A 13,472-nucleotide genomic window follows, 5' to 3' on the forward strand; every position below is an offset into this window, starting at 1 on the left:
TTTTGTGTCGTTTGAGTTTGTTATAGGTTTGGTATATCCACCTATAGACACGGAAAAATACTTATCATCAAGTGGGAGGAGCCTATATCCATATTGAACATCTTCTATGTGTTTGAAAGTCTGCGCTTAAAACGTACGTGGTCCATGATTTTATAATATACGTCCCTATATCCTCACAACTATAACATGTGGGTCAGATTATCCTATATGCACATTGTATATATTTTGTTAAATATTCTACTGAGTAGAAAAGGGAAGGTAACTCAGACCACGATTGCCTCCTTCATTGAAGCTTTAACTTATTATACATTATACTTTCTGTTTTGCGGAATAAAAGAAAGGTAAACGCTTAGTCTATCCTACTCCGTGCAGCCGAATAGAAATTCACTCCATCTGTCCTATTTGCTATATGGGGGAGTTAGACAATACATAGGGGATTGTCCAAAAAAAGTCCGTCCAATCACATATTGTACCTTACAGCGGCACTGTTCAATTGAACATAAAAATAACTTTAGTAAGACGCTGACAAAGCAGCTGCTGCACAAAAAGAAGAAAAACTCCCCAAAAGGTGAAAAGAACATTTAATAAACATGAACCAGAGATTGGTAAATGTACCACATATAGTCATGGCCAAAAGTTTTTAGAATGACACAAATATTATTTTTCGCAAAGTCTGCTGCCTCAGTTTTTATGATGACAATTTGCATATACTCCAGAATTTCATGATCAGATGAATTGCAATTAATTTCAAAGTCCCTCTTTGCCATGACAATAAACTTTATCCCAAAAACATTTCCACTGTATTTCAGCCCTGCCACTAAAGGACCAGCTGACATCAGGTCAATGATTCTCTTGTTAACACAGGTGAGAGTGTTGACGAGGACAAGGCTGGAGATCACTCTGTCATGCTGATTGAGTTAGAATAACAGACTGGAAGCTTTAAAAGGAGGGTGGTGCTTGAAATCATTGTTCTTCTGTTAACCATGGTTACCTGCAAGGAAACACATGTGGTGATCATTGCTTTGCACAAACGGCTTCACAGGCAAGGATATTGCTGCTGGTAAGATTGCACCTAAATCAACCATTTATGGGATCATCAAGAACTTCAAGGAGAGAGGTTCAATAGTTGTGAAGAAGGCTTCAGGGCGCCTAAGAACGTCCAGCAAGCGCCAGGACTGTCTCCTAAAGTTGATTCAGCTGCGGGATCGGGGCACCACCAGTGCAGAGCTTGCTCAGGAATCTCAGCAGGCAGGTGTGAGTGCATCTGCACACACAGTGAGGCGAGGACTTTTGGAGTATGACCTGGTGTCAAGGCCAGCAAAGAAGCCTCTTATACTGATATTCTGCAACAGGTACAGTGATTGGACTGCTGAGGACTGGGGCAAAGTTGCTTCTCAGCCAATTGGGCTCACTCACACTTTTGCCTAAGAACACAGCCATGAATAAAGAATGGGCAGCACAGTGGCCTAGTGGTTAGTACTTGTGCTTTGCAGCATGAGTTCGATTCCCATCCATGGCCTTATCTGTGTGGAGTTTGTATGTTCTCCCCGTGTTTGCGTGGGTTTCCTCCGGGTGCTCCGGTTTCCTCCCACACTCCAAAAACATACTGGTAGGTTAATTGGCTGCTATCAAAAATTGACCCTAGTCTCTACCTCTCTGTCTGTCTGTATGTATATGTCTATGTGTGTGAGTGTGTTAGGGAATTTAGACTGTAAGCTCCAATGGGGCAGGGACTGATGTGAATGAGTTCTATGTACAGCGCTGCAGAATTAGTGCCGCTATATAAATAAATGATGATGATGATGATGAAGAATGGTACCAAAACATACTTCAAGAGCAACTGCTCCCAACCATCCAAGAACAGTTTTGTGATGAACAATGCCTTTTCCAGCATGATGGAGCTCCTTGCCATAAGACAAAAGTGGATAACTAAGTGGCTCAGGGATCAAAACATCAAAATTTCGGGTCCATGGCCAGGAAACTCACCAGTGAGTATGTTGCCCAGAAGTTGACAACAGGCCATGGCGAATTGCAGAGGTCTTCAAAAGAAGGGTCAACACTGCAAATATTGACTCATTACATAAACTTAATGTAATGGTCAATAAAAGCCTTTGACACTTATGAAATGCTTGTATTTTGACTTCAGTATACCATAGCAACATCTGATAAAAAGCTCAAAAAACACTGAAGCAGCAAACTCTGTGAAAACCAATACTTGTGTCATTCTCAAAACTGTTGGCCATGACTGTATATCATACATTGGATATAAACTAAGAGCTCCTGTGAATCTAGAAGCTTTAATTAGAGTCACTACAGTCTATATCTAGTGTATGATACATGTATGTGGTACATTTACATCATAACACTGTCAGCAGCTACATTGAAGATGTTGACCTGATTTTAAACCCTTCATCAAAATTGGGGGTGAGGGGGTTGCATATAATTCAGTCTTAAATATGGACATTTAGATGTCAAACACACAAAATTTAATATTTAAATATACATTTAAGAAAAATAAAGACATCCAGGGCAGAATATGTACGATATTATTAGGATGGAGTCCTCAATTACATTTATTTATTCATTTGCATTGTGTGTGTGACATAATCTGAATCACATGCATAATACAGCCCAAGTTCAATATCAAAACCTCTTTAATTCTGATGAGCGGAGTACAGAAAGCTAAGTTTTTATTTTTATTGCATTCTTGATAGAGCGGCCATATAACCTGTGAAACAGGAGTCCTCGTCTTGTAGTGTCTTGGCTGCAAGCTATAACGATAGATAATCCTGTATAGCAGTGATCTGAATGAATATTTCACGATTTCTACCTGTCTTGTGCTGTCATTTCTCCCCGCACCCAGTGGAATATGATTTTTGTACATGGTAATATTCTGACAGGCCCTGTCTACATACCAGATGAGCAGAACATACACCCTGTGACTGCACCGCAGGACCGAGCTCTGTGTGTTCCAGCCGGGCCCGGACGCCGTCAGCCAGTGTTTCCAATTCTCCCCGTCGTATTACTTCACATCAGCGTTTGCGCAAAACACAAAACAGATTTCACAACCGAATGTGTGAACACAATGAGAAGGAAAAGCAGGCAACATCTTCACAATAACAAACACATGTTCCTGTTGCATTGGTCCGCTGCCACTATGCCCTGATTTCTCTTAAATGTGCAGCCAACCGTAGTCGTCAATCTTCTCTCTAGACTTCAGGATGATCCAATAATACATTGGTTAAAAATTGCATTTGAGGCAGAGTTTACAACATTCTGCTAGTTTCCAGAACATTAATCCCTTCTCCGGCTATGTAGCCATCTTTACATTTGTTGTGTTGCTGTGGGGAATGCATAACACCAGATGCACTCTTTCTAGCCGTCTGTATTTCTATAGAATTCCATCTCTAATCTCTGTTAATCTGCAGAACATTGCTCTGCCCATTCTAGATTTTCTACACAACGTTCTCCCATCCCAGGGACCAGATAAAGCTTCTATACTATATTTATTTGACAATTTATTAATGCAAATATTTCCTGAAATTTCTGCAGCCTCTGTTCCTGCCACAGTGCAGACAAGAGGAGTGCACCGTGGGGGACAGGTACACATATCAATGGATACATCAGCAAATAGTAACATGTTATCATCAGGACTTGGACAGGCAGGAAAGACTGACGCATTTTGGGCTACACAGGGTCATTTTTTTTCCTAAATATGAAGTTCTAATTAAGTTTAATGTGAGATGAGATATTATTTCAGCCCTTATATGGTTAGGGGTGCACCCAGGGGAGGGTGGGGGGTGGTCCTGGTGCCTGGAAACCCCCTTCCCAGCCTGGAGCACTGTATGCTTGAGATGGCCATGCTCAATAGTGGCATGGCGTGGAAACCTCTCTCTAGAAATCCTGCGTTTGCCCCTGATGGTACAAATACTGCCAGCCTGAATTATTTCAGTTTGTGGCTATATACGGTGGGATGATGAGGCTTTTCTACGTTTTCAGGTAGATGGAATGCTGGGAAGTCGGCAGCTTGTTTTGTTTTTATTATTTATAACTATATAACTTTCACAACATTCCGTACAGAGATTTACGTTTACTCAGTCAGTTTCATGATCAATTTATTTTGTTATGAAGAAAAATGTGATTTGTTCCAGGATAAACGATACCACGCAGGGTCTCAATGTCTGACATTGTTAAATATATTTTTATGCAGAATTATTATAGCCAACGTCCTTGACCACTGAGCCACTACTTCTCCCTTACAATGTCTGTAATGTGGGTCAAGAAATTAGGAAGAACAGACGTGAATTTTCTGCTTAAAATAGTGCAGGTAATGGTCAAAAAAATGGAAAACCACCGGGGGTAAATGAGAGGGGAGGGGGGTGCCTTAATCATTAACATAATTAGCATAGTAACTATTAACATTCCAGCACGGTCTGAGTCATGTATGGAAATGTTGGACTGCACTGGTTATCTTGGGCTAATTTGAACGAATGGTGATTTTTTGGGAGGCCGGGGGACACATTCGCAGAAGTTTAATGTCCGAGTCGACTCAATTTGTTTCACAAGCAATGGTGTCTAAGTTGAGGTCAAGCATGAAACATCAACAAAGGGCAACAGCGCATGGAATAATCCAAGAGCGTAATATCTGTGTATTGCGACAATGTGCAAGACAAAACAAGTCAACTGCAGATCACTGATTGCAAATTTCCACCTGCGACGCAAGCTGGTAGTTTCATCCAACAAGGGTCAGATGAGAACAGGATAAGTCACATTGCGTGGATAAAACACTTGTCACAGATGGCAAGGCCATGAATTGGTGTGGTGCAAAGATCTCGATATTGTGCTTGTGTGACACTAGCCTTAAGAACTCTCGGGCCCCAAGTGCTTGTTTCCAAAAGTGAAGGGTTCTCGTGGTCCTTTAATGTGGGGCACATATTCCTGGCATGGTTTAGGTTCCCTTAGATATCCATGCTGATTGCTGCTCAATGGTAAAGAGTGAACATCTCCACGGGCTTCAGTATTTCCTGGTGGGAGGGAGGGGTGTCTTCCAAGGTCACCCTGCACCCATCTACAGTGGACGTATTGGTGCCCCGATGGTTTGATGGGCATGATATGAGCGTTATCCGTATGTCATGGCTTTTTCAGTCTCCCCTGATCTGAACCCAAACCAGTCTTTGCGGAATAACCTAAAAACACTGGGAGAGTGTTTTGTATCATCAGCAACCAGGCGCCGGTTGAGTGTCTTGTAGAAGATTGGTTCTGCATCTCTCCAGACACTGGTACATTTTTACTGTAGACAAGTTAACGTGCTTTAATACCTTATCGGGAGATACCCCAAAAATCTGCTTTTCTTTTCTCTTTGGAGTTTAAAAGAACTATGCCCTAAAATTATTGTGAAAAATGTGTGCAAACCTATTTTCCATCTCTGCTTCAGGCCCCAATGTCGGAGAGCTGACAATCTAACGGAACATAGATGCAGCTGGTTAGAGCTTTGGTTCATCCAGGATTTCACTGCTGTGATCACTATTGGCCGAGTGTTTAATTCCTGCTCATCTTCCTCTGAACGCCATTCAGGTTGGATGTTACCCCGTCTCATGTTTAGGATCTTAACTCGGACACTGTGGGGAAATAACCAAGTGCTGGGGCTACAGCATTATTCTGTATATACCTGCAAACATTATCCATCAATTACTTAATCGGCCCAGGTTAATCCTGTGGGAAATTGACTCAGGTCCGATCCTTCCATGATCAAGATGAGAATCTCGTCTTGGGAGGCGCTATTCTATGGCCGGCAGAGACGTGGTTCTCCTCTTGTCTTCTGGCCTCCACCTGCTCCTCCGTGACTCACTCACTACAGCAGGAAGCACAGGGAGTGGCCACTAAAAGCCACCAGAGAGGACACGTGTTAAACCAACGCCCCGGTGTGAAGCTCTCTGTCCACGGTAAGATGGATCACGTTGGCCGGTATAACTAGCGCTATGGAATATGTTAACGCTATATAAATAAATGATTATGTATTGACACAATACCGGAGGTACCTCAGGCTTTTACTCGCACTGACCAGCGGAGAGTGAACAGTTACATACAATGGGGCTCATGTAGACTTCCCTGCATTTTTGATTTTACTTGTAAAAAAGTAACTTAAAAAATTAAACAACATGAGCCCCCCTCCCCCCGCCCCCCCCCCCGCTAAGCCGCTACCAGCACTAGTTATGACACGCTGGGCTTGTGACGCTACAACAGGCAGTCCTGCAGCTTGGGGTCCCCCTTTCAAGGTCACACAGCCCTGACATGTTCAGTATGGGGCTCAATTCCCTAGGGGGAATCAGTCCCCCCCACCCGAAAATAACCCTCATGCTGAAGCACTAGCGCTTCCCAGCTACAATGCTCAGCCCACTTATAAATAAATAGCAGATTTAAACATTTTTTCCTAACCCTTTACTGCTTGGGTATGCTGGCATGTGTAGAACTACAAGTGCCAGCATACTATTGGCTGCCATTATCACTGGTCCATTGCATCCATTGCCAGCTCGCCTGCAGCAAATATTTTTTTTGCCATTGCGGGCGTTGTACCACTTTAAATTCTGAGTCCATAACAGAGCAGGTATCAGAACAAGCGCTGGTGTACGGGGGCAGCGTATGCGCTGTGATACACCAACTACGGACATGGGGGGACATTTTGCTGCCCATTTTCACTGGCAGAGCCTGATTAAGAGCCCATGGGGCCCTAGGATAGTACTGGTAAACTGCCCCCACCCCCTGTCACCTTTTGAATACATAGTTTGGGCCTCTCTAAGCCCCACCGGGCCCTAGATGGGAGTCTGGTTTGCACAATGTACCAGCTTTGATCACTAGTACATCACATCTAATAATCCTGTTAGTCTAGATTGCTGAAAACACCACTGAAACCTTAGATTGCGGCTGCTTCTTTTCTAGGAAACAGACTTTTTTTTGTGTATTTTATGAACAGATAATCTTGAGTCATAGATTTTCAGCTTTCATACACGCTGTGCCAAGAGCATTTACTCCGTAGGGGGGCCCCAATCTCAGCCCAAGACCCCAATTCATCTACAGCAGGCGAGCAGAGATATAATCCCAAGTGATATCATTTGCCGGCCCGACGCGCTGCTGACGCACATGTAGTGATTTCAGTGCTCTCTCTGCGACGTGACGGCTTCGCTTTCTTCCTCCAATTCTCCCTCTGCCTCGGGCACTCATTAATGATTTTCTTTTCATTCTGCACTCAGCCTACAGAGTGCTGACACAGGCTCTGGTAATGAAATCTCCTTTTCTTTTTCTTTTTCTTTTGGGTCATTTGTGGGTCTCTGCTTTTTATCCAGATTTGGAGAAACGAGTCTTTGAGAGCTTTATCTTGACAGCTTTTTTTTTTTTTTAAAGTTATCTCTAATAAGGCAATCCAGGAGCCCACAGGGGTACAAACAGGCCCCTGAGGCGAGCCCATCCTGGTTGAGAGAGGGTCTGCTTTCTGTCTGTTGGAAATCTGCCACAGGATAAAGCGAGGATTCCACTTCAGAAAATATTAGGTGCTATCCTGTCACGCTCGGCTTTCTGTTGCTGTAAGGCGGAATATAAAAGGAATTTGGCGACTTTGTGTTGGCGGAGGGACGTATTGCGCAACGTGGTAGCACGCAGACACTGTCAGGAATGGAACTCACATTTTCAAAGGTTTTTGTGGGGGGGGTTTTCTCTCCTATCAAAATGCTTTTGCTAAATCTGGGAGTTGGAGCAGCTGATTAATGAGCTGTGTGAAACACAAGACACTCCCGATGAGATGTATCCACATGGGCATATCTAGGAGTTACTGGCCCCCGAAGCAATATTTTTCTGGACTGCTGCCTTTAACCTCACAACTCCGCAGCTCCTATTGTAAAGTCACATCTAGAAATCTCTTTAGAATCTCTTTAGAACGCTCAACAATGCAACACACAAATGTCTTTACCGGTTTAACAGGTTCATCATCATCATCATCATCATTTATATAGCACCACTAATTCCACAGCGCTGTACAGAGAACTCATTCACATCAGTCCCTGCCCCATTGGAGCTTACAGTCTAAATTCCCTAACATATACACAGAGAGAGAGAGACTAGGGTCAATTTGACAGCAGCCAATTAATCTATAGTATGCTTTTGGAATGTGGGAGGAAACCAGAGCACCCGGAGGAAACCCACGCAAACACGGGGAGAACATACAAACTCCATACAGATAAGGCCTTGGTTAGGAATTGAACTAACTGCTCTGAAGAGATCACTAATTTTTTTCTGAACAAGTAGCAAACTTTTGGCACAGTTAGTTTTTATTTCCCCTAGAATGTTGTGAGGTTTCCTCTTATACAGGGTCATTTTAATAAAGGGGCAAAAAGGGCATTTTCCATAGACCCACTCTGTCCTGCTCTTTCATTAGCCCAAGTCCTAAATCTGAAACTACCACAAACACTAATAGCACCTAGTTAGTCTAAGTCAAACTCTACATCTGATCTGTGTCAGTTGGACCCATCATGACCCAAAATACCACAGCTGGCACAGATTATACACTGGACAGAATCATACAGCGTGTACACCAAGCAGCATCCGTTTCTATGCCGACAGCTATTGAATATAGAGGTGGGGTGTTTTTTGGTAATGAGAAGTGGAGGAGCAAATAAGCATTTTCAATCAAGAAGGAAGCAACCGATCGGAAGCCGAGATGCTTGTTAACAATGAAAAATTTGAAAAAAAAATTATTTTGATTTTTCGGCCATAGGAATTTCAGTATCCGTTATGCACCGGAGTGAGTCTTATGGTCAAAAAAATACTCTATTTTTCTTCCCTGAAGGGATTGACTGACCGTATTACCAAGGTTAGATTTCATATTTTTGTCCCACTCTGCCATGTTTGTTATGGCCCCAAGCTCCACATTCTATACATTATAAGTATAAAGGACATGTATTTTATACTGTCAGAAAAAAAATGATAATATGAAGAAACATTTGCTGCCTCCGCAATTCTGCCACCCTAGGGCAGGAGTTGTGAGCGTCGCTGAGCATAAAGGAAGATGTTCTCCCAGACCACGTAAAACATAATCAGACAAAGTTTCCAACTTGCCACATGGCATTTATATAGATTGGTAGCTAGAAATAATCCTATCCAATATTAATGTGATATTCTATGTACAATACTGATGAGCTGTCACACAGCGTAACCTTCATCTCCCCCTTCTAAAATGTCAGATTAACATAAAAAGCCTCCGTTCTTCTTTCTCCCCGTTTTTCCGGATTTTTGACTAGAGGCTGCATTATACTCGGGGTGAGAAGTAACACGATAGGTTGGTAAAAAAAAGTGATAAACGAATCACTTTGCAGTTTTTCTCAACTATCCTTTATTCTTTTATACATTGATATTAGTAGGATACACTACATGGCCAAAAGTATGACACCCGAACTTCACATCCACATCCACATGTACTTGTTGAACACCTCGTTCCAAAACCGTAGCCATTAATATGGAGTTAGTCCATCCTCTGCTGCTATAACAGCCTCCGCTCTTCTGGGAAGGCTTTCCACTACATTTTGGAACACGTCTGCAGAGATCCCCATGCATTCAGCCACAAGAGCATTAATAATATCGGGCACTGATTTTAGGCGATGAGGCCTGGCTCACAGTCAGTGTTCCAATTAATCCCAAAGCTGCTTGATGGGGTTGAGGTCAGGGCTCTGTGGAGGTAACTAGACCCTAGTGAATGTACCCTGTACAAGTACGGGAACAAGACTTACCCTGATTGGGGGGGGGGGGGTAACTGTAGCGCCTACGGGAAACAACAGACACACATAGAGTCCTTATGTGATCATGATTGTTACATCTACTGTTCATACCGGCTCCTCTGCATTCGCTCCCTCCACCCACTTCGGTTGGGTCGTCACCGTATCCTCTTAAGAGTCATCTGTAACTCACAGGATCAGCTCCTAGGAAAAGGGGGTCAGACCAGGCACGGTCTCACATGAAAGGGCCTACGCCATAACTGTGGCCAGGCCTAGCGTCAAGCTGGTCTCCACAGGGCTAATCCTGATTTAATAATTGCGGCCCCAAAGAAGAACTAACAGATACCTAATAACTAAACTCCCTGGGCCTTGTGCCCACTACTGCTGCATGGGCCTAGTGCCCGAAAGATGCTACAGAAAAGAGTGCAGGCGTGGGCCTGGAAGCGGGTTGTCCGAGGGCCTTACCTGTCTTGCAGCTTTCGTTGGCAGCAGAAGGGAACCATGTCAGCTTTATCCCTCAGCTGCTTCTTCTCTGGACGGACACCGTCAGTTTTCTTTCTTGAGCCCGTTTCTCCAACCCTCCGCTGTCTGACATCGCCTTCAGTCTTCTACGGGAACTCTTCTTGCTTACCCGCGGTCTTCTTTCTTTAACTCAACAATCCTTTTATTCTCTTCTGGCTTGATTCCACCGACTTCTTTCTTGACTCCGAAGTCTTCCTTCTTGATCTCAATGTCTTCTCTCCAGACCTTGTTCAGGTGAGTCTCCGCCGTCTTCACGTGATGGTTAAATTATAGCCGTCCCACGGGCCCAGTGTGGTGATGCGGTGAGCACTGATTGGCCAAAAATTCAAATAGCTGGAGGTGAGCCCTGATTGGCTCACTGTCACGGCCACTGATTGGCTGTCAGCGAATCATTTCCAATTCGTTGTCACCAGCGCAGAGTAAGCCTGCAAGCAAAAGGCACTTACCTACGCTGAATTGCTGGTCGGGTGCTTGTCCTTCTCTTCTCTTCTTCTTCGTCCTCTTTCCAGGGCTCCGCACCCTCTAACATAAAAAGACGTGTAGGGGCCATATAGCAGGATTTTGTAATGGCCTCCATGTGCCACCCAAGGGTGAAAAAACACATGTATGCGCATAGGGTTTTAGGAGAGGCAAGTCCCCACCCCCCCACAGCTGTGGGCCCCTTAGCAGCACCCCCTGCTCCTATGGTCATTATGTCTTTGAGTTCAAACAGGGCTCTATCGCACAGGTATTAGCTCCCGCACAACCTCAAGAGAACAGAACTTCTATGGAGTGGATGGACACACATTGTGGTGGCCACTGAGGCTGCTCCGATGCCAGCCCCCTGTAATCAGACTCCATAACACTGTATTTCTACCATAAGACCCCCATCTGCCATTCTGCCCTTTTCCTATTCCTCTCCAGCCCGACATATGTTCTAAGAAACAGCTACGTCATCCCACCAGCTCAATCCGCACTGGGCTTATCCATAAACCTATCCCAACTCACATTCTAATATCTTTTCTCCTCTGACAAATGCCAGCGTATTCAGACTGCCAGTCCATGCCTGGCAACAGCCTGTGACTGGCAAGACATGCTGGGCCATGTTGTTCTGTCCTCCCGGAGAGTGATGAGTTACCAAAGCCTGGTACGCTCTGATCTGTCTACTAAATACCTCGCTCCCAGCACTAAACTAATGCAAAGCTCATATACATACAACAATGTAATCAATTAACTGTGGGGGGATAAAATCCTTTTCTGTCTTTCTCTCGTCCTTCCCTTGTGACCTTAAACATTTTGCTTCGCTCCCCCCCAGACAACAATAATTATATTCAAGTTAGCGGAGACTTGTGGTGCCTGTAAACATGCGTGTACATCAGGGCTACACACACACACACACACACTACATAAGAACGTATTGTTATCACTAATTTATTCAGACGCCTGTCCACTTATTCTACAGCGTCTACAGTAAAACTGAATAACAAGCAGAACACTCATCTGCCTCTGACTCTACAGCGTCTTCTATATTTAATATTTGTCTTCTCATAGCTCATTTCAGGCAGTCTGTTGTGTGGCACTTGGCAAAACATAGAGAAACTGGCACTTGGGCATAGACAGTGGATAGAAGAGGGGGATTATTGCCAGCAGCAGACTTTCTAGTAACACTACGGCCTTTATTGGAAATAGAACCAAATGTATTTAGATCCCGCTCTATAATTAATTCTTCACTACGGGACGGGTCTGCTGAAAGCTGCTGTGTGTCACCGTATAGAATCTCCATTGTACATGTGGGTACCAGCACCAAGACACTGAATCGGAACCGGGTCCTGGGAAGAGCGCGTCCTTTAGAGAGAATACGGCTGAGGAAGATGAGAGTTGTAGTTTAACAGACCACATTACCCCTCCGTTCTATATAACATTTTATTTAGGTTTTCATTACTGTTAATTTGTTATTGACATAATCTTTTTTAAAGATGATTTTTATTTATTTCCCTGTACATTTCCGCCTGCAACTTTTACTAAATACACTGATTGTGGGGTTTTGTTTTTTTTTTGCCCCTCTTTTTTCTGTGCTTCTTAGCCAAGTAATTATATCATCGGGCAAAGTTTGTTTGATTTCAATGCAGTGCCAGGGATATACACAGCAGAGCCTGGTGGCACTAAGCAAGATACCGGTTTGGGCCCCATTTTCCCTACATCTGTTCGTCCAAAATAAATTTAAAAAAAACTAAAAATGGGTTAGAAGAAAAACAAAAATATTAAAACAAGTTAGGGTAATCTGGCCCATCAGAGCCCACTGGGGACTAGGCAGAAGCCTAGGTTGTCTAATGGATGATCCAGGTCTCTGGATCTAGTTATATCTAATGCAGAGAGGACAGCAAAGCTGCGTCATATCCTAGGCCAATGAAAACAATCAGCTGGGGGCCCCCCTCCCCTGTGAAAGCTCCATATGTATACATCCCTCCCGACAGTCCTGATTTTAGGTCTCTGTCCTGCTGTCCCACCTGGGCACATGTTTGTATGGCGGGTGAAGGGAGGTATTTAACAGGCAGCCCTCTGGTGATGTGGCCAAGCCCCCAACATGTTCCGCTTCCGGGGGCAGGACATGTTGCGAGGTATATATGTTTTGTTTTTTTTACACTTGAGAGGTACATGGGGGCCCACAAATGTCTGGTTAAGCTCCTGGTGACAATATTGATCTATCACCGCAGTCGGCCCTCTGAGCCTTCACCTGCGGCCCCCGGCCCTGCCTTATTGTCAGATGTTTGTTATAGCTGGTAACACTTGTGTATTAAAACTTAGTACTGAGACTAAGGTTAATGTGTGGCCCTTTTAAAGGTTAGGGGGCCGTGCCGTATATATCAGGTTACCCATCACTTGGCTATCGGATCCTAGGCTACAGTTTATATAGTATCTGACAGTAATTTATATGGTACAGCGTATGAGTGCTTAGCAGCACACAGCTTCCATCCCAATAGTCACGATTCTCTGTGGCTTATTTCCAAATCAAGATGATTTGCAAATAAGCCTCAGAGAAAGCCTATTCATCATCATCATCACCATTTATTTATATAGCGCCACTAATTCCGCAGCGCTGTACAGAGAACTCACATCAGTCCCTGCACCATTGGAGCTTATAATCTAAATTCCCTAACACACACAGACAGAGAGACAGACAGACAGAAAGAGATTAGGGTCAATTTGTTAGCA

Source organism: Mixophyes fleayi, chromosome 1 (assembly GCF_038048845.1).
Source record: "Mixophyes fleayi isolate aMixFle1 chromosome 1, aMixFle1.hap1, whole genome shotgun sequence".
In the NCBI taxonomy this organism is placed as follows: Eukaryota; Metazoa; Chordata; class Amphibia; order Anura; family Limnodynastidae; genus Mixophyes; species Mixophyes fleayi.